Genomic DNA, 19,766 nt, shown 5'->3' with positions numbered 1-19,766 from the left:
TGAGCATTTTATCAACTTTTCTAAATTTAATATTACTTATTTGTAAAATGGGGATAATGATAGAATTGCTGTTGTAAGACTATTGACTGAAATGATACATGTAACTTAATAGCACAGTTTCTGGCACTTAGAATTAAGTAGATGTTGGCTATTGTTATTGCTAGTAGACATAAGTAGTGGTACCAATTTATGACAATTTACTTGCTACCACTTTCTTCCCACTCTGATGAATCTGCTGGATTTAAATAGAGATGACTCGATGAGATTGTTGGTGTCTGAGGAGTGGACAAGTTTGTTGGCTCTTTGAAAGGCAGTACCCATGCAACAAAGAGATTGATATCAAGTTTTCTGATAGTTGTAGTTTCACATGCTTGTTAAGGGCTGGATAATGGAAGAAGCAGAAAGCAGTCTCAAAAGCCTATGGATGTCAAACATGTAATAAAAATGAATGCAATAGGCCAAGTATAGTTAAAAGAGACTGGTAGGCACTGTGACAAATCTGAGAGCACATGCCTGCTATTTTATAGGCAGCCATACTTCAGCCGCAGTTAATTGATACTATGAGGAAATGTGGGTTGAGTGATTTCCCCAGAAGGTAGTCATTGGGATTTGAAAGTGAAATCATATTTGGTATTTATGTAAATTAATCTTTTTCAAAGATCCAAGAGATCAAACAATCTGTATGGGCTGTATGTGGCTGGTGATATGCTATTTTGTGACCTCTAACCTATAAGATAACACCCACCACCCTGTCAATAGCATCCCATGACCTGGCTCCAGAAATCCTCTTCAGAGTTGTCTTCCACTTCTTCCTGACTTTAACTTTATACTCTGGTAATACCAAAAGGCTTCCAGGAACCCTCTGCCTTCTAAGCCATAGGCTTGCTTAAGTTATCGTATTACTGCTTTCATATCATTCTGGGCCTATAACCATCATAGCACTTGCTACACAGTTTTTAAAACATTTGTTTCCATCATCCCCTTCATCCAGAGGCTTCTGGAACCTGAAGACCATACCTTATTCACCTCTCACCCCAGTGCCTATCACAGTGCCTGACACATAGTAGGCCCTGGGATAGCATGGGTTAAACTTAGTTGAATTTTTGTAAAGGAACATGGTAAGTATTATGATCACTTTTTGCAGAAGGTGAAATAGGGGATAGAAGGCATGACTACAGAACACTCATTGTTCATCATTTTCTTTACTCATCCTTTTGGGGGTCTGAGGAACCAGAGACCTGTAAGACCCCTAAGGCTTGAGGAACTTCCAATAGGCTGGTTTCCTTTTATTATAACATTCAAATAGAAAAGGCAAAATTAGTATAAGTAATAGGAACCATAGCTGTTATTTACTTAAGTGGTTATGAAACCAAGTTCTTTGCTAAGCAGTTTATAGGAAATATGTTTTCCAGTCTGCATGCCATCCATCACAGGCAGATACTGTTATTGCTCCCATTTACCAGATGAAGAAATTGAGGCTCAGAGAGACTGTCCATTGATAATATAGCTAGAATCTGGTGGATTCAGTCTGCACACCCAGGTCTAACTCCTCTTCACTTCTTTATGCCACTTCATCAGTGCCAAGTGGCATCAATGACCTATGGATGATTTTTTTTTGTCTCAACAAACATGAAACTCAGAAAGAATCCACACATTTTTATGACTTTCTCATGACAGTTTTGAAGAGATAAGCCAGAACAGGATCAGAGGCACCTTGGATAAAAATGACTGATCTTCGTTGCTCTGATTGTGCCTCTAAGCATTCTTCTGGACTATAGATCCTTTTAGAAGAAGAGGCACTCTAAATAATAGCGAGGTTTTTGAGAAATCACCTCTCTGTGCCTGTGAATAGAGGATAAAGCAAGGACTCTGGGGTCATATATTCTTGAGTTCAAATCCTCACTCTGTCCTTTTTTGAGTTGATTGTATTCTTTCAGGCTTATTTTCCTTAAATATAAAATAGAACTAATAATGCCCTGCTGGACTCACAGGTTTGTTATGAAAATCAAACGACAAAATGCACGGGAAAGAGCTTTGAAAGTATAGAGCACTGTGCACACAGGAAGAATGTTTATTATTTTGCACAAATGATATTCTTCGAGCCATTTTATGTGAAATGTGGAAACTTGGGGTAGGGGCTAGGTATACACCGTGTATAGTAGTCCTGCTTTGATTACAGCTCAGTGATTTAAGTAACCAGCAAGCCAACAGAAAGCAGGCTATTAACACTGGACGCATACAATACATTGATGTGAACTTTTTCTTTGCTGGGGACCTGTAATCATACCTTGTAATAAGCAATACCTATTGGCAGCATTTTAATAAAATACACATCAACAAACTATGTAAAGCAAGAAGGAAATAGCAAGATGTTAGATGGAGAAGCACACCTCTACGGGGATAGATGGAAGAAATTCAGTGTCTTTTTTATGAATACTTATGCAGCACTTACCCAAACTCATCTGTGTAAGAGCCTCAAGACAGGTAGATGTGATTTTCATCATACTTACATCTGTGCAATAGAGAGGAAATTTCCACTCAACTCACAAGTGATGCTAAGAAAAGGAGGCAGGGATTTCTCTTTCCATCCCCAGGCATCAAGTGTACCAAACTCAGACCTTCTGATTTATAGCTATCCTTTGTATGAAAATCTGTTTTACAAAACAAAACCAATCTCTCTTACTCCTCTCATGATCCTTTTACCAGGAAATAAGAAACTCGTTTGTTCACAATTTCTTTATCATAGACTTACTATGAGAGAATGCCCTGGGACTGTGGACACTGTGCTACTGAATTAGCAGATGTGATTTCAACAGCATTTAATAGCGAGAGACCTTGTCTCACCAAGGACCCACTTGTTGACAATTAATAATTAGTAGCTGCATGTGTGCAATAAAGAAGCCAGGTGAAAGACACACTAGTAGGTGAGAGCATATGCTCATTAAGAAGAAGATTACTTGAAAAATTTTAAATGAGAATGCTAATGATAATAGTAATAATAGATATTTATTGAATAATTACTCTATGTCAGGCACCATACTAAGCACTTACAAATATCATTTAATTTGCACAACAACCTGTGAGGAAAACAGTATTATTCTCAATTTTACAGATGAGAAAATGGAAGGAGAGAGAGGTTCAACAAATTCCTGTTATTGAACTAGGTTCATTTTTGGCTGCCGCCCAGAAAGCCAAGCACCGAGACAATGAGACTGCAACAGAGAGAGAGTTTACTCACAAGGCAGCCATGTGAGGAAGTGAGAGTATGAGCCTCAAATTCGCTTCCCCAAAAATAGGGACTCAGAGATATTTATGGGATGGGGGGCAAGGTGGTCTGAAACGTGGAGAGAGGTGATTGGAGGTGAGGAGAGGTGAGGTAACTGATGATCTGCACAGGCGTACTTAGACTTCTTGCCTCTTCATAGGACGCATGTTCACAAAATGGTGGTATTAGCATGATCTGAGGGTGGAGTTTTTAGCCTCTTGACGTCAAAAGGTAGCCTATCAGACATCTGTGCAGGCCCACTTGATGAGTTGGTGGTCTCAACTGGCCTGGAGTGGACAAGGAGTTCTAATTCCTGAAAAACAGCTCACACACCCATCACCATGGTGACCCAGGCTGCAGGGAGATGTTACCTATAGGAGCCTAGTGGGAGTCAGATAGCATATTGCCTAAACAGCACAGTTAACAACGGGCGGGTTAAACAGCTCGAAGCGGTAATCAGTAACTGCAAAAAGGAAAAAAACTTTAGTTCCTAACTGCTTGATCATCAATGGCTAACTCTCTGCTGGTTTCATTCCCAAAGCTTCACAGCTGCAGAGGCAGAAAACCTAGAAAGTCTAATCTGAAAGAAATCAGTCATTCATCTAATCCCCTGGTGTTGCCTGGCCTTTGCTTGGCACGATGACAGGAAAATAAAGAAAACCTCCCTGGCTTCCAGTAGCTGCTTTCCACCTAGTTCGCTTTGATGACCTTATTCTACTTCCTCAGTCACAAGCTCACCTTTCCACTCCCTGCCCACCTTCTACTTCCTGGGACATGAGTTCACCTTTGTTTTATTGATCTAGTTCTACTTCGTGTCTCAGAAGCTCACCTTTCCACTCACTTGTTTTACTTTCTACATCATTAGCTCATGTCTCTTAACTAACCTTCCTTTGCTTCTCAGTTCTCCCAACTAGAATGTAGATATGTTTGGACCTAGAAAACAAAGAAGCATAACCATGAATGATCACTGTCATAGTTCTGGCTTTGTAAACAATACCAAGAATGAAAGAGACCCCTGGCTGTTTGAAATCTCTTTATTCTAAAAGTGACAAAGCACTAGAGAGCTACCATTTAGGCTCAGGCCCTGGAGGGTTGTTAGAAACTCAATCTCTCTGAAGATAAGAAAGGTGTATTACAACTGTGATTCAGACCGTGCGGCTGTCACAATGCAAGTAATTCTGCCCAGAAGCAGTGAATCCAGAAGACCTTTCTGGGCCTTTTCTTTTGGAGACATCTTTGCGTGAGTCCTCTTCCTTTACAAATAAATAAAGCACTTGAAGCTTCTGCCTATTAATTCTCTGAATTTAAGACAAAAGTGTAATACAAGAGTGGCACAAGCAGCAAGAATAATGTTTTGCTAAAAGGAATCATGGGAATCAAGTCAGCATAAAAAATCATGAGCTGTTAATGACATTCTTAACCACTCGCTACTGGGTAGGCAGCTGAGGCTTGGGATCCGAAAGACCTCAGTCACGGCTGTCATGCCCCAGCTCAGATCTTTGAGTCTTAGATTCCCCATCCACAAATAAGACAAAAATACAAACCTCTCAAAATGTCTCCAAGTAAAACAAATAACCTGTATTGAGAGCTTGCTAGGTGTCAGGCACTGTGCTTAGCTTTTACCAAATGTCACCTGAAGCTTCAAACTGGCAGTCCATGACATATTTTTTGTATATTTGCATATTTTTTAACTACTAGATGTTTCATTGTTTTTTACTTAGTTGTCATTATTTAAAGCTGGGGAAATTTTAACCATTTTTTTTTCCTGATTCTGGATTCTTTTAAAAGAAAATGGCAAAGCTGAATAGCAAATACCTATTTTAAGTCAGACATATTTCCAGTTTCCTTCAGACCCCACTCTGCCCTTTTGCATGGCGCTCAGCCCATTTTGCCCATGCACATTGCTCTTCTTGGCCCCTGCAGACTTTTGAATTTGCCACACCTGCACCACATCTTAATCCTTGAAAAGGCTCTGTGAAGTAAGTATTGCCATATTATGCAAACATAGAAGTAAAATTGATTTGAAAAAATGGTTGTTCAATATGTACTAGTTAACTTTCTCCTTCACTTTTTATTTGCAAAATTTGGTTGGGTTCCGACGGAGAGGGGAAGAACTGTTTTTAAAATTTTAATTAAATACAGCTGAAAATAAAGGCTCTTTGGTGAAGCTTTTATTCAAAGAACCATAAAGTGCTGTTCACGGGGAATTCAAATGCAAAAATAAATCCGCCAATGTCCACTCTGTTATTGAAGGCAGATAAGCCACATCATTACCTAATTTCAACCAAAGAGCCTATTAAGGTGAAAATGCTTTAAGAATCAGAATATGTTTTGAACTGTAACTTGATTATTGTCTAAAGTGTTGAATGTTTGAAGCAAAAAAGGTGGGGAGAAAAATTTTAGGAGATGGGTTGTAAATTATTTATGAGTCTTTCGAAAAAGCTCAGCATTTTTACTCAGTTCTGCCAGGACCCTCTGAGGAATGCAATACTGTTACTCTAGATGCTTCTTCCTTAGGATGCCTGTTCTTTATCAGTATCCCTGTCTCCATGGTAATATGTTAGTGCTCATCCCCCACCCCCACCTCAACCTCTACCACCCACGGCAAACCTTAGCAGGAGGAAGAGCCCTTTGGGGGGTCATGCACCGCAGCTCCAGGACGTAAACAACTCTATGGGTGGTTGCCATGGCAGTTCTTCATCCACAATATAATTACCCCAAGGTGCACTGGCGATGCACTTATGTGCATTGAAACAAGAACAGCTACATTTCAATAAATCACTCCAGCCAGTAGTCACCAGGCTAGTGTTCTGAGAAGCTGGGGTTACAAGGCAACCATGGCCATAATTCATCATTAGAAACAATGGCAGGCCTGGAGTCCATCCCGGGTATAGAGTGCTTCTCCAATTTTATGCAAGAAAGCCACATGTCTCCATAAAAAGAATGGCAGGTAAATTCAGATTTTCATCCAGGCAAACCTAGGGACGATGCCTGCTTCTTTTCCTTAGCAGTTGTGAGGATGTGGTTAAATCACTACCTATCTGAACGCAGATTTGCTTATTTGGAAAATGCAAGTAACAACATATATGTTATAAAATAGTTGCGAGTATTAAAGGGGATTTACATGTAGATAGTGATCAACATATAAGGGCAATTGTTAATATGCCTTTTATAATGAGAGGGATTCTGAGGAGTTTCAGAATGGCAGATAGTCATCAAATAATTAAAAGATAAGATCTTCTAATGAAAGGACCCATTCATCTCTCATCTCCACACAACCATGGACACATACACATGTGGCTAGTAGCCACTTGTACTCAGAGATGTGCTCTGTGGATAAAGAGTTTAAGCAAACATTCCACATGTGTTTTTCATAGTGTAATTCCTCCATCAGACACTCTACTGAGGTCTAGCATGTATTTTCTTCCCAGTGAATGTTCCACCCGCATATCTTCACAGTAAGAGCAGTGTATATAATCAAGGTTCAAAACTGTGTTGAAGAAGGAAATGAAACTCGGCTTGTATTAATCCTCCTCCAAACCAAATACATGTTGCCTCCAGCTCAGGCTCTTCTTTGCCTTCCTGTCAATCCTTCACCACCAGCTGTTCTCCATTTTCCTGTTCCTAGGACTTAAGCAAATATTCTCAGTCAACAAAATTCAGAGTTGAGTGAGCATTCTCATTTCCATTTCAACATGTGAAAACTGATGCTCCCAGAAGTTTTGGGACAGGTGCTGGGCCATGTGGTTAGTTAGTGGCAGGGCGGAGTAGAACACAGTTTGTCTGACCTCTATCCTTACTCCAGTATTCATTACACTGCGCCAAGATGCCTCTCTTAATAATCAATTGAAAAAATTATTATGACTTTGCAGATGTGCTATTGACACTATCAGAATTAGTCTCATTTTCAAAAGTCTCATGCATTTCTGGCAAAATTATCAAGAAATTCCGTTTGTAATTGAAGTGGATGAATTCTTTGAACAATACGGTCATCAGCAATCAAGCCTGACCTATCGGTTGTTGTTTTTCAATCTCAGTCTTCTCTTCCTGATCACAAGGATGAACTATTTAAGCACGTGGACATTTTCATTTTAATTAGCTTCGCTGGTAATATTCATGCATGTGTCTAATTCCATTTTTGATCCAAATTGCCCCATTATATCCTTTTTGTAGCAGGTTCTCTAAGAGGACTGAAAATATCTTTTTACAAGTTTCTCTGGCTTGCCTGAAAGTTTAATATTTTAATTTCATCAAGTTTTCCCTCATCTTGAGGGATTCAGAATTGGAGGAATTCTTGGTTATAACTCACTGTTTTATAAGATGTCTGTTTTATAACCAGTCTGCTCATCTTTGTCAGAGGTTTCACAACTTTCTCAATCCTTCAGGATGGAAATTTTTATCAAGTCATTTCCTACATACTGTAAAGGATAATGTGGTTAAAGAGGAAACTAAGAGCTGAATGTGCAAGCATGTCTATATCTAGTGTCTAATAGAGTTTCCAGTTCCCTTTGGAAATGGAATTTCTTTGTGTAAATGACCTAAGAAAGACATGCTTTTCTTTAACATGAGAACTACCTTCCCGGTATTGAGAAACTTTACAGGGCTTCTTCTATTCTGACTTTTATTTTAAAAAATTTAGAATAATTGTTTTAAGGCAGTAAACTACTCTGTCTGATACTATAATGGTGGATACGTGTCATTATACATTTGTCAAAACCCATAGAATGTCCGACACTAAGAGAACCCTAATGTAAATGATGGAATTTGGATAATAATGATGTATCAATGTAGATTCATTGATTATAATAAATGTACCACTCTGGTGTAGGATGTTGATAATGGGGGAGGTTCTGTTTGTATGGGGATAGGAGGTATGTGAGAAATCTCTGTACCTTCTGCTCAATGTTGCTGTGAAGCTAAAACTTCTCTAAAAAGTCAAGCCTTTTAAAAATACATTAAGATAATTGATACAAAAACTCCTTTCTGGAAGGTACATAAATTATACCCCAAGTAAAATCTCTACTTTTGTAATCCTGTGCTTTCTTACAGCCATTTTTTGCTTCGCTCATAACCCTGTTCCTAGCTTCTGTGCAAAGATCTGATTGTTCTGATCGAGTGTGTGTGTGTGTTTGAAACATATTTTGCAAGAATTATGTGATTATGATCTTGTCAAATAATTTGTTAATTTGGATGTTGCTAATTGGAATTTGTGCTATTAGATACACAGGTTGCAATTCTTAGTTGAGATTTTAAAGATGCGAGAGAAGGAAGTGTTAAGGTTATTATAAACAATTTTCAAATCATTTAAAAAATCTCTTTATTATCACACCTTTAAATATAAACACATGTCAGTTACAGATGATTCCTATCAATGCACAAAAGCTATTTGAAGATTCCATGAGCATTACTTTGTTAGTTGCCAAATTGAATTATTGTATCTTATGTCAACTAACAAACCTGGATGCTCTTATATAAATCACACAGTGAGGAATGGATGTCCCTCAAGTTCTTTTGAATTAGTGAAGTTTGAACTATGCATGTGTTTTTCCAGCATCTTTGAAATTTTGATTCAAAAAGTATTTAGCAATAGAGATTTTGTCCTATTGTTCATACATTTATATGCGATCTAAAATCACATACAACATAGATGCATAGTACATATCTGTAAACTGATAAATTCTATGTAAATTTTATGATCTCTTTTGATGGGCTCATCCACCCCAGGGTTTCTCAATCTTGGCACTGCTGACATTGGGACTGGATAATTCTTTGTTGTTTGAGGCTGTCTGTGCCTTGTGGAATGTCTAGCAGCATCCTTGTCCTCTACACAGTAGAGGCTAGTTGCATTTCCCAATTGTAGTGACCAAAAATGTCTCCACACATTGCCAAATGTCTCCTGTGGGGAAAAAAATCTCTCCCAGTTAAGAACCACTGGGCTGACCAATGATTGGGCTCACAAAGCTCTTCTTTCTTTAAAAAAAAAAACTATTTTATTTTAATTGTGCTTAGTCTGATTCAAGTTAGCTCAGCTCTTTACAGATACAGTACCAATGAGTTCAAGGTCAGAAGATTGATCCTTATAAGGTTTAAAGCATTCATTCAACAAGCATTTATTGAGTGGCCTACAATTACATTGCACTGTGCAAAGGGCTGAAAGGGATGCCAGAACAACATGAAAAGCAACCAATGCCCTCCAGGAGTGTGTGATCCTGCACAGTGAGTGAAAAAATAAAAAGCCAAAATGAATGGTGGACACAGTACGAGGATGATTCAGGGTGACACTAGGGGTTGAAAAAAGCTATGCTTGAGCCTGATATTGAAGAACAGAAAAGAATGTGGTTAGACATAGACGAAACAGGGTTGGTTCCTCTCATAAAAGAGAAATAGCAAGGAAAATTATTTATAATAAAAACTTAACACACACAAGGGACCACACTGAGTACTTATTACATCATATCCCCTGTATGCGACGTATGGATACATGAGGAAAGTTAAGTTCTGGGTCTAAAATCACCAGACTTTGCTTTAAATCCCAGTACTTCAAGTTCACTGGATGACTGGTGAAAGATATTTACCATCTTTTCATATTAATTTTTTATATATAAAATGGGAATAATTATATATATGGTTGTTTTGAAGCCTAAAAGAGATGGTACATGAAAATCCATTTAGTATAGTACCTACACTAATAATAAATAGTGAATATTTGCACACTTTATTTTTATTATTGTTATTAAAGACTCATTTATTTAGGTATTTAAACTCAGGCTTGTCTGCCTTTGGAGCTGTGCACTCCATAATTCACCATGTTCCCAGAGCATAGGGCTTGTGCAGAGAGCAACTAGAGCTAGCCACTACCTGCTTGGTAGAAGGTAGTGGAGGAGTTTGGACTACTCACAAGCAAGAGGAGATGTTAACAGCCCTGAGTATTGCTCATATGAAAATCCAAGAAAAAGCCAATATAAATGGAAAGCCAAAAAAAAAAAAAGAAGAGAGAGAGAGAAAGAGAACAGGAAGAAACATGTTACTAGATGGAGGGAAGGAGCAAGCAGAGGTCAAATCATGCAGACACTTCTAGGCAATGATAAGGAGTTTGAATTTTATCTTGAAACCAATGGGAAACTACTGAAAAGTTTTAAGCAGAGTGATATCATGATCATGTCCTCTGAAAGATTACCCTGGCTATCTGAAGGATGGAGAATGGATTGGGGTATGACAAAACTGGAAACAGTGAGAAGACTCAGTGACAAATAGCAGTAGCCTGGGCTTGACTAATAACAGAAAGATGAGAGAAGGAAGGATTTAGACATTTTGGTGATAGAACTGATAGGACATCCTTCAGCTAGTACATGGCAAAGCCCAGGTATTTGATTCCAAATCTAATACCTTTGACCCTACATTGTAGCTACCTTCTCCTCTAACCTAGATACCTACAAGCCATTAGACATTGAGAGAGCAATAAGAACTATATGCATAAATCAGTATTATATTCCAAAAAATGGAAAAAGAACTCAACTTTTATGGTCTTTGGATTTTTTGCTGAAAATAGTAAATGTCTGTAGAAGGAATAAAATGAACAACATTGGGTCAGTGATGTCAGCTCTGTCTGTAAGGGAAAACATGACTTTGCTGGAAGGAGGTGTTTGCTTCAATGCACCCAATTAGCATCTAGCATTTGCCAGATTATCTGTCTCTTCCAGAACAAAATTGAGTAAGTGTATATTTTTAAAATACACTGAGATGCTTTTGGTTTGAAATCTAGTACACAGCCATCTTAGAATAGAATGGCAGCTGATGGATGCTTTCCTGTGGGCACATCTTTGGTTAACTTTTAATGGATTTACTGATTTATTCAACAAATATGTTTTGAGCTGGTACTCTACCATGTGTTGTGCTTGATGTTGGTGATAAAATGAGAACAAGATAGAATATCTCCACTTTTAAATCAGTTTACAGTTGGGAGAGAGAGAAGATAGGTAAACAAATAATTTCAACAAAGTCAACAGCTCGCTGCATGGAGTAAATATAGAGCCCCAGGGGAAGGGAAGTACACCTAGCCCTCTCCTGGAGAAGCTAATATTGAAGTGGAAATCTGAGGATATTTAGAACTAGCCTGGAAGGTCAGAGTACATGCAAAGGTCTAGAAATGAGGGTCAAAACGACATGTTCTTGGAAGAGTAGATATTTCAGAATGGCTGCAGAGGGAAAGTTTACAAGTGGCGTACCCTAGGGATAAAATCATGAAGGAACTTATAGTTCATGCTAAATAGTCAGCCTGAATGCATCCAAAGGGCGAGAAGGAACTACGAGGGAATTTTAGGCAGGGAAGTGACATGATCAGGTATGAAATTTAGAAAGACCTCCTTGACTGCAAAATGGAGAATGCCTGGGTGGGGGTGGAAAGATCAAGTTAAAAAAAAAAAAAAAAGGCATTCCACTGGAATTCTTATGTGTTATTACAGACTAGAAATTATGCCTTTTAAGAAAACTGAGAGAGAAGCGAAAGAAGCAGGAAAATTGTAAAGAGACTATTTAGTTGATAGGATGAACAGGTTTTGGTGATTGATTGGATGTGGTGGGTGAGTGTTGGGAGATGTTGAAGACAATACCAATGTTTCTGATGGGAGCTAGGGAATACAGGAGAATGATTAGGACATGATAATAAGTTGTACCTTGGACATGTTAAGTTTCATCTGTCTGTAGGTCACATAAGTGGAGATGGCCACCAGGTAGTTGAATCCACTGTACTCACAGGAGAGCTGTGACGGACTCAGAGATCTAGTTGGCATCAGCAGATACTGCAGTAAGTATTCTGATTGGATGTGGTCCATGCACAGAAGAGTCAGTGAAATGTGACAGCATTGTATGAATTAGCCCTTCACAGCTATCCTGGGGCTGTTATAATTCGTCTCTGTAATCAATGAGACACCAAGCAAACAGTTTCCTAAGGGTCGCTCCAATGACTTTGTTGCATTAATCTATTAATAGGCTTTGCCTGCTTCCTGTTTACTATGATTCCAATCTTCAGCCACTACGCTAATCAATATCTATAAATTGAGCGCCCCATATATGTTCAGCATAATGACTATCTGAAGTCTCTTCAGAGTTTTAGATATGTTGGGCTAGAATTAAGACAAAAGACCCTAGGCGAGGTGACCAGGATTAGGAAGAACTTGCAGAGTCAATTGCAGTTTTAGGCATGGAAAACAGCAAGTGTCAATCTGTAAAAATCAAGATGGGTTAGGAAATCCAAAGAGCAAGAATGTTGCAGAAGCTAGGAGTCAATGCCAACAGTCAAGAGACAGGTAGAAAAGGATAGAACAGGTGCAAACCCAGGAGGAGAGAATGGAAGACCCAAGGAAATCAAGGTGTGTAAGCGTCCCTATATTAGTTTCATTGTTTAGCAAGGATGTGGTTCTTGGAGAGGCCAAGTCAGCTTATAAGTACAGGCTTGTGATAGACAGCAAATATTCGTATTGGTTTGATTCCTTCATGATTCTAGAAATTTATTCTAGGCATTTTTGATTAAGGCAGTATTTCCACTTGTAATAATTCCCCTATTGTCTAAATGCTTTAAACAGGGACTCCTGAAATAATTATAGGTAGATCCCATTTAATGAACGCTTACTGGCATTTTGCATACTTTGTCCCATTTAATCCTTACAACAGTCTTATGGAATAAGTATTGATTTTATTACCGAACTTGTTTGACAGAAGAGGAAACTGAGTCTTAGAGAGGGTCATTCATTTGCTCATTCAAAGATATGTATTGAATGCTCCCAAATGTTTATCAACACTAAAACAAATAAATTCTATGTATTCATCGTGGAATACTATGCAATAATGAAAATGAATAAATTACTGTCAAACGCAACAACATAGAAAAATCTTACATAATGATGAGCAAAAGAAGTTAGATCAAAAAGAATGCATGCTGTATGAGTTCACTCATAACATTCCCAAAAAGAGCAAAATGAATCTGTGGCAGAAGAAGTCAGCGTAGTGGTCACCATTAAGGAAGTGGGGCTGTAATGGAAAGGGAGCATGAGGAGGGTTCTAGGTGCTGGAAGCATACCATTACTTCATCTAGATGGTGGTATGTTTGTGTGCACTTTGTGAAAATTCATCAAGCTGTACACCGATGACTTTTTTTTATTGTAGTAAGATTGGATTATAACATTATATAGCTTTCATTGTAACATATATTGGATTCTGTGTAGGTTATATCTTGTTCACCACCCAAAAACAAATTATAGTCCATCGCTTCACATGTGAGCCTAATCACCCCTTTTGCCCTCTCTTCTCCCCACTTTCCCTATGGTAACCACCAATCCAATCTCTGTTGCTATGTGTTTGTTTGTCATTGTTTTTGTCTTCTACTTATGAGTGAGATCATACGAAATTTGACTTTCTCCCTCTGACTTATTTCACTTAACATAATACCCTCAAGTTCCATCCATGTTGTCACAAATGGCCAAATTTCACCATTTCTTATGGCTGAGTAGTATTCCATTATGTATATATACCACATCTTCTTTATCCATTTGTCCCTTGATGGGCACCTAGGTTGCTTCCAAGTCTTGGCTATTGTGAATAATGCTGCAATGAACATACATACCTATGATTTATGTACTTTTCTGTATGTGTATTACATTTCAATAAAAAATATTTTAAGAGAGACAAGTTTCTTTTGGTGAGGCATCTATAGAATACTAGTATTAGATACTATGATGGTCATATTAATCTGTTATTTGCTATTTATTACAGCTGGAAAGACAGAAAATATTTCACAAGAAGATGGATTAGGTTTTATAAATGTGTGTTAAATAAGGACCTATTGGTGAAAAGAGAGACTAACAGGGAAAGACTCTTAAAGTTCAGAACATGTGCTGAGAAAATTGTTTTTGGCAAGCCTACCCTATACTAGCCCAGCGTTGTGTGATTTACATGTGTAATCAAGTCCATTAGATCTTTACCTCTCCCATTTCCCCCATTTTTAAGGGAGAAAATTAAGATCCGTGCTGTTTCTGGGAAGAAAACTAAAACTCTGAAGGCACCTGCAAGACTCCCTTCTGACTTTGCTTCCCTCTCTATTTTCCTTCAGAAACTTGCTCCAATTCACTCTCTTGCTCCAGCCACTCTGGCCTTCTTTCAGTTTACCAAAGCCACCATTCTCCCAGACCCCAGGATGTTTGCATATGCTGTTTCCTCAGTCTGGATTTCTACTCTCTCTTTTACTTTGTTATTTCCTTTAGATTTCAGCTCAAGGATAGCTTCTCAGGGATGCTTACCCTCCCTTCCAAGTGCCAGTCAGTACCCTTGTCCATGCTTTAGAGGACCACACCCCTCACCTGCTGAGTCCTGGGCTCAGAATGTAATTTCACACTTATTAGCAGGATTAGTTACGTTTTTTCGCCCTTAGTAGACTGTGGGCACAATAGGAGAAGCTATTATGCATTTGTTTATTCCCTGCTGTAACCCTGATGACAAGCACAGTCCTGGCACATCATAAGCATTCAACAAATATTTACCAAAAAGTAATTAAATGTAAAAGGTAATTTCCCCAAGGTTATACAGCTAGTAAATCTATATACTTATACTATTTCATCAAACTCCTACAACAACAGAATTAGTTTTTATTACTCATAAATTATTAAAATGAGGGCAAGAAAAATTGTCACTTATCTAAGATCCAACAGCTCATCGATTAGTACCAAAACTACAGCTCTGAGCTCCTACTTCCCTATCATTTTCTTTTTAAAATATTAACCCTATTTTGCTTGCTTTTTGCCTTCCCCTCACCATCTCCATTTCGATAATTCATACAAATGCCCAAAGGGAAATACAGACAGTAAGTTTATAACTTAACATTAATGAGTGCAATGAACTAAACAGAAAAGTAATCCACCACTAAAATCCAAATTAATATACTAAAACGATACCTAAAAACATTACCTCGATCTGGAAACTGCATTTGTCATTTCTATAGTCTGGATTTCTTTGCATGCTGCATATTTCCCTTCAAAGAAAATTGAGAACGCGATTGAATTGTGCCGGAAACAGTCTTAGCTGCGTTGAGCATTCTACCAACATTCCTTTAAAATCATGTATCATCTTGACATTTTATTTAGATATATCTTTCAAAGAAGCAATTGTCTCTATGCTGTAAGCTGATGGAAAGCAACGGCTGTTCCTCTTTAAAACCATTGTGCCCCCAGAGGGAAACAACCATTCAAATCATGGCTACACAGCAACCTCTGGTGTGTATGACTTCCCTGTGGGAAAGTTCTCAGTTAAGCCCATGGATCATATTATTCCAAGTCAGTTGATACCTGTTTGAATGCTGTTGCCTGTGTTTCTACAACTAAATTTAACGATGAGCCTTTGCAGGGGTACTATACAGACTCTTTTATTTCTTCTTGATTGTTTCTGCTCTCTTTTTGCTTTCTCTTTACATTCCTACATTGCCAGGTACAGACTATAAGCGGAAAGTCCCAAAGCAAATAAACAAGAAATGCATCCATTGACTCAAAATGTGATAATGCTCCAGTGTTTTCTAGAGGGGTTTTTCCTCATTAATCCAGTCTCATCTTCAAGTAATAACCCACAAAAAGGGTAGCTGAATATGGGAGACACCAATTTATCTTTCTGCACTCTCTAAAGTCAATTGATCACCTCTAAAATCAGAACACCACTCACCCAGGACTCTGCTGAGAGAAAGGCAATAACTTTATTAGAACTTAAACAAAAGACCTCAAACACCACTGCTATTTGAGAAAAAAAATAAAAAGGAAGATAACAGGAGGATTTGAACAAATGATAACGAAGATACCTCAGTTTGGGACTCAGCAGAAAACTGATGCCCAAGAGCAAAAACATAAAGAGAAACAGTCAAGAACATTCCGGTGAACTTCAAGGAACAAGGAGGGTGGTGCAACGAAACATTAGGAATACAGGTTTGAGTCAGACACACCTAAGTTCACCGGTTCATTCATTTATTGATTCATTCATTCGACAATGTATAGCATGGCATCAGGGTTAAAGCGTAGACATTGTAGCCAATGTTTAGAACCAAATTCCAGTTCCACCACCGACATGCAGTGGAGCCTTTGGCAAGTTACTTAACCTCTCTGGCTTCAGTTTACTCATCTGTAAAATGGGCATGATAATTATATCTGTTTCAAAAAAATTCCTGGGAGGATTTCATGAGTTAACACACATAAGATGATTGAAACTGTGCTTGGCACATCATGTGTGCCATATAAGGTTTGCTCCTACTGTTTTCGCCCTATGCATCTGCTATATTCCAACTCCCACAGCAGGTTCCAAGGCTTGGAGAAGGAATAAAGCAGGCACTGTGGCTCACTTTGTAGACCATTATAAATATTATGATGGAATGGAGCAGAGAGCTATGAGAGAAAATCATGGGGCTATGGGGGGACTTGATATATTGACTGGTGAGAAAACACCTCTCTGGAAAACGTGTCGTTGGATCTGAAAGCCAAAGTTTGAGGGGACGAGAGTTAGGGGACTAAAGGGAGATAAAATCCCCAGTCTGAGGAGATGACAGGTGCAAGGCACTGGTTGAAGATCGTTTGCTCCTTGTGAGGAACTGATGTAAGGCTCCTATGTCAGAGCGCAGTAAGGGAGCTGAAGTAGCGGGAGAGGAGCCTGGGGGCTTGGGGAGGGGCCGGCCAATCAGGGTCTCTTTAGACCACATTTTATTCCAAGGACAGTGGGAGGCTATTGAAGGATGTTATGTAGAGAAGGGATATAATCAGATTTTTAAAAGTGAATATACTTTATTTTTTAGAGCAGTTTTAGGTTTACGGAAAAATTTCACAGAAAGCACAGAGTGTTCCCATATATACCTTATTCTCTCCTCCCCCAGAGTTTCCCCTACTATTAACATCTAGCATTGGTGTGGCACATTTTTTACAATCAATAAACTAATTTTGGTACATTATTGTTACTAAGGTCTATTGTTTACATTATGGCTCACTCTTTGTGTTGTACAGTTCTAAGAGTTTTAACAAATACCTAATGTCATGTATCACACATGACAGTATCATTTAGAATCACACAGAATTTCACCATTTAATAGTATTTTTATTGAAAAAAAATACTGACTCGTAAGTATGTGGAAAATGTGGTGGAGCAAGAATAGTGGTGAGAAACTTGTTAAGTGACTATTGCTAGAATCTTGACAAGGGATGATGGTGACGTGGACTGGGATGAAGGCATGGAAATCAGGAGAATGGCTACATTTAAGATATATTTTGGTAATGGGTTTGATGGGAGTGTATTAATCTTGGTAGGCTAACTGCTCACAATCTCAACAGCTTCTCATAATAATAGAAGTGTATTTCTTGCACCTTGGCGAAGTGGCTTTGCCTCAGGCTGTCATCCAAGGAACCATGTCATCTGCAGCACAGTCCCGCCCCTGCCCCATTCTGCCTCCCCTGAACCCTCTCCATTCAGACGGGGACAGGGCAGGAGTGTGGAGGATCACAGGGGAGATGCACATCATAATCCATTGGCCAAGATTCTGTTTCATGGTCCTTAACTGCCAGAGATTTGGGGAAATGTAGTCCAGTTGTGGGCCCTGTAGAAAGAACAAGTGTGTTTGATAAACACACAGAAATCTCTACACAGGATAAAGGAGAAGGTGTTGAGGATGACTTGTGGGTTTCTGGATTGAGCTACTGGATTCATATAGATGATGAGATTAAGACCAGGGAAGAATCAAGAATCTCGGGGGAGAGGAGGTACAGAGATCAGAGTTCATTTTAGGATCCAAGATCCACCCTTCCCTTTAACTCTGTTTCCTTAGGCAGCATACCCTACCCCTCTGTATCTTAGTTTCGTTCTTTATGATATAGAGATAGTAATGTGCTTTACCTTTGTAGTAGTATGAAGACTTCATCAAATAACCCATGTAAAACACTTAGCACAGTACCTGGAACATCCTAAGCACTCAAAAACTCTTCTTTGCTGTCATTATCATTATTGTTTTTACCATTATTAAGCAATAGGTTAGGCATAAGATGATACATAATCCACCTTTCTCTTCCTGAAATACAGAACTTCCAGGCATCTTCTTGCCCCATTAACTGGCAGAACCTTCAGAGGCAGTTAAGCAGACAGAACCCATTTGTAAATTCCAATGAATTCTTTGGCATTGGCGTAGCTCAACTTCAGAGTTTGCTGCTACGCCTATGACCCTTTCCCATACATGGGAAGAGGGGAGGGGAAGAATTAAAGGCATTAATTGTGTCCCTGGAGAAAGGTTATGACTATAATAGAGTTCAAGGACAGTATCAGTGGAATGTGAAGTGAAGAAATTTTGTAAAAGGATTAGATGCCAATAATTTATTTATTCACTTCCGTCCACTCTACTCTGATCTCAGCATTTCTAATCTCACCTATTCTCCAAGGTGCGCATCAAAGATCAAACCCTTTGGTGGCCATCTTGCAGATAATATTCATTTTTTCTGGAAACAGAACCTTATTTTCCTGTTGTGGAACATGCGCCTTCCTCAGCTTGTGTGCTCTGGAGCAGCGTATGTGACTAAGTCTGAGGCAAGAAGAGCATTCATTCCCTACATTCAGAGTGATTGCCTGCAGGGTAGACATTTAACCAAGTTGGTCAAATCTCAGCCAATCCTAGCACTCACGTGAGAGCCATCAGGAAACAGCTGTCTCTGTTCTGCTGGACTTGAACCTGGGAGAGTTCAGGGTGGAGGAGAGAACTTGTCTGAGAACACAGCCATCACAGAGGAAGCAAAGCTGAAAAGGGAAGAGGAGAACACTTGTCCCTGTTGTGCGACACTTGGATCAAGGTTTTCCTGAAGCTACACCTCACCCTGGAACGTCAGTTATGGAAATCCATATCTTCCTTTTGGCTTAAGCTCTTTATCATTTGGATTCTCTATTAGTAATGACTAACAGAGCCCTAATGGATAGATGCTCCATGCAGCCTTTCTAATCCTCCTAAATGGAGCTGATTTCTCTCTCCTCTTATAACATTTTTTTCTGTATGTTCTTATAGTATTTATTTCTATATCTGTCTTGTGGAACTTACCACTTCTATCAAGCATCACAATTTATTTGTGTATATATACAATCTCCCTTACTAGAATTTGACCTTCTTAAGGAAAATGACCATTTCTGACTTGTCTTTAAATTCCTCATCTTCCGTAATCCTTCCTGAAGGGCCAAGAAACGGTGTAGTGCTGGAAGAATTTGTTGTGGATATCTTGGTTGGTTCCCTAGTTTTTGAGGCAGTGGATTCCAAACTGAAGGCTTAGAAGTCATGGGCAGTTGGGGATTTATTGAGAGCTCCTCAAATGTCTGCACACACTAAGCATTGCATAAAGAATCAACTCATTAATATGTCTCATATATAAAATGCTGGAAAAATGTTTCTATAATCTATTGTGTTTATTAATCTATTGTGGTTAGCAAACTGCAATTTTATTTTAACTGTATTACTGAATCC

Source organism: Equus asinus, chromosome 12 (genome assembly GCF_041296235.1).
Source record: "Equus asinus isolate D_3611 breed Donkey chromosome 12, EquAss-T2T_v2, whole genome shotgun sequence".
Classification (NCBI taxonomy): Eukaryota; Metazoa; Chordata; class Mammalia; order Perissodactyla; family Equidae; genus Equus; species Equus asinus.
This window is presented reverse-complemented; position numbering follows the sequence as displayed.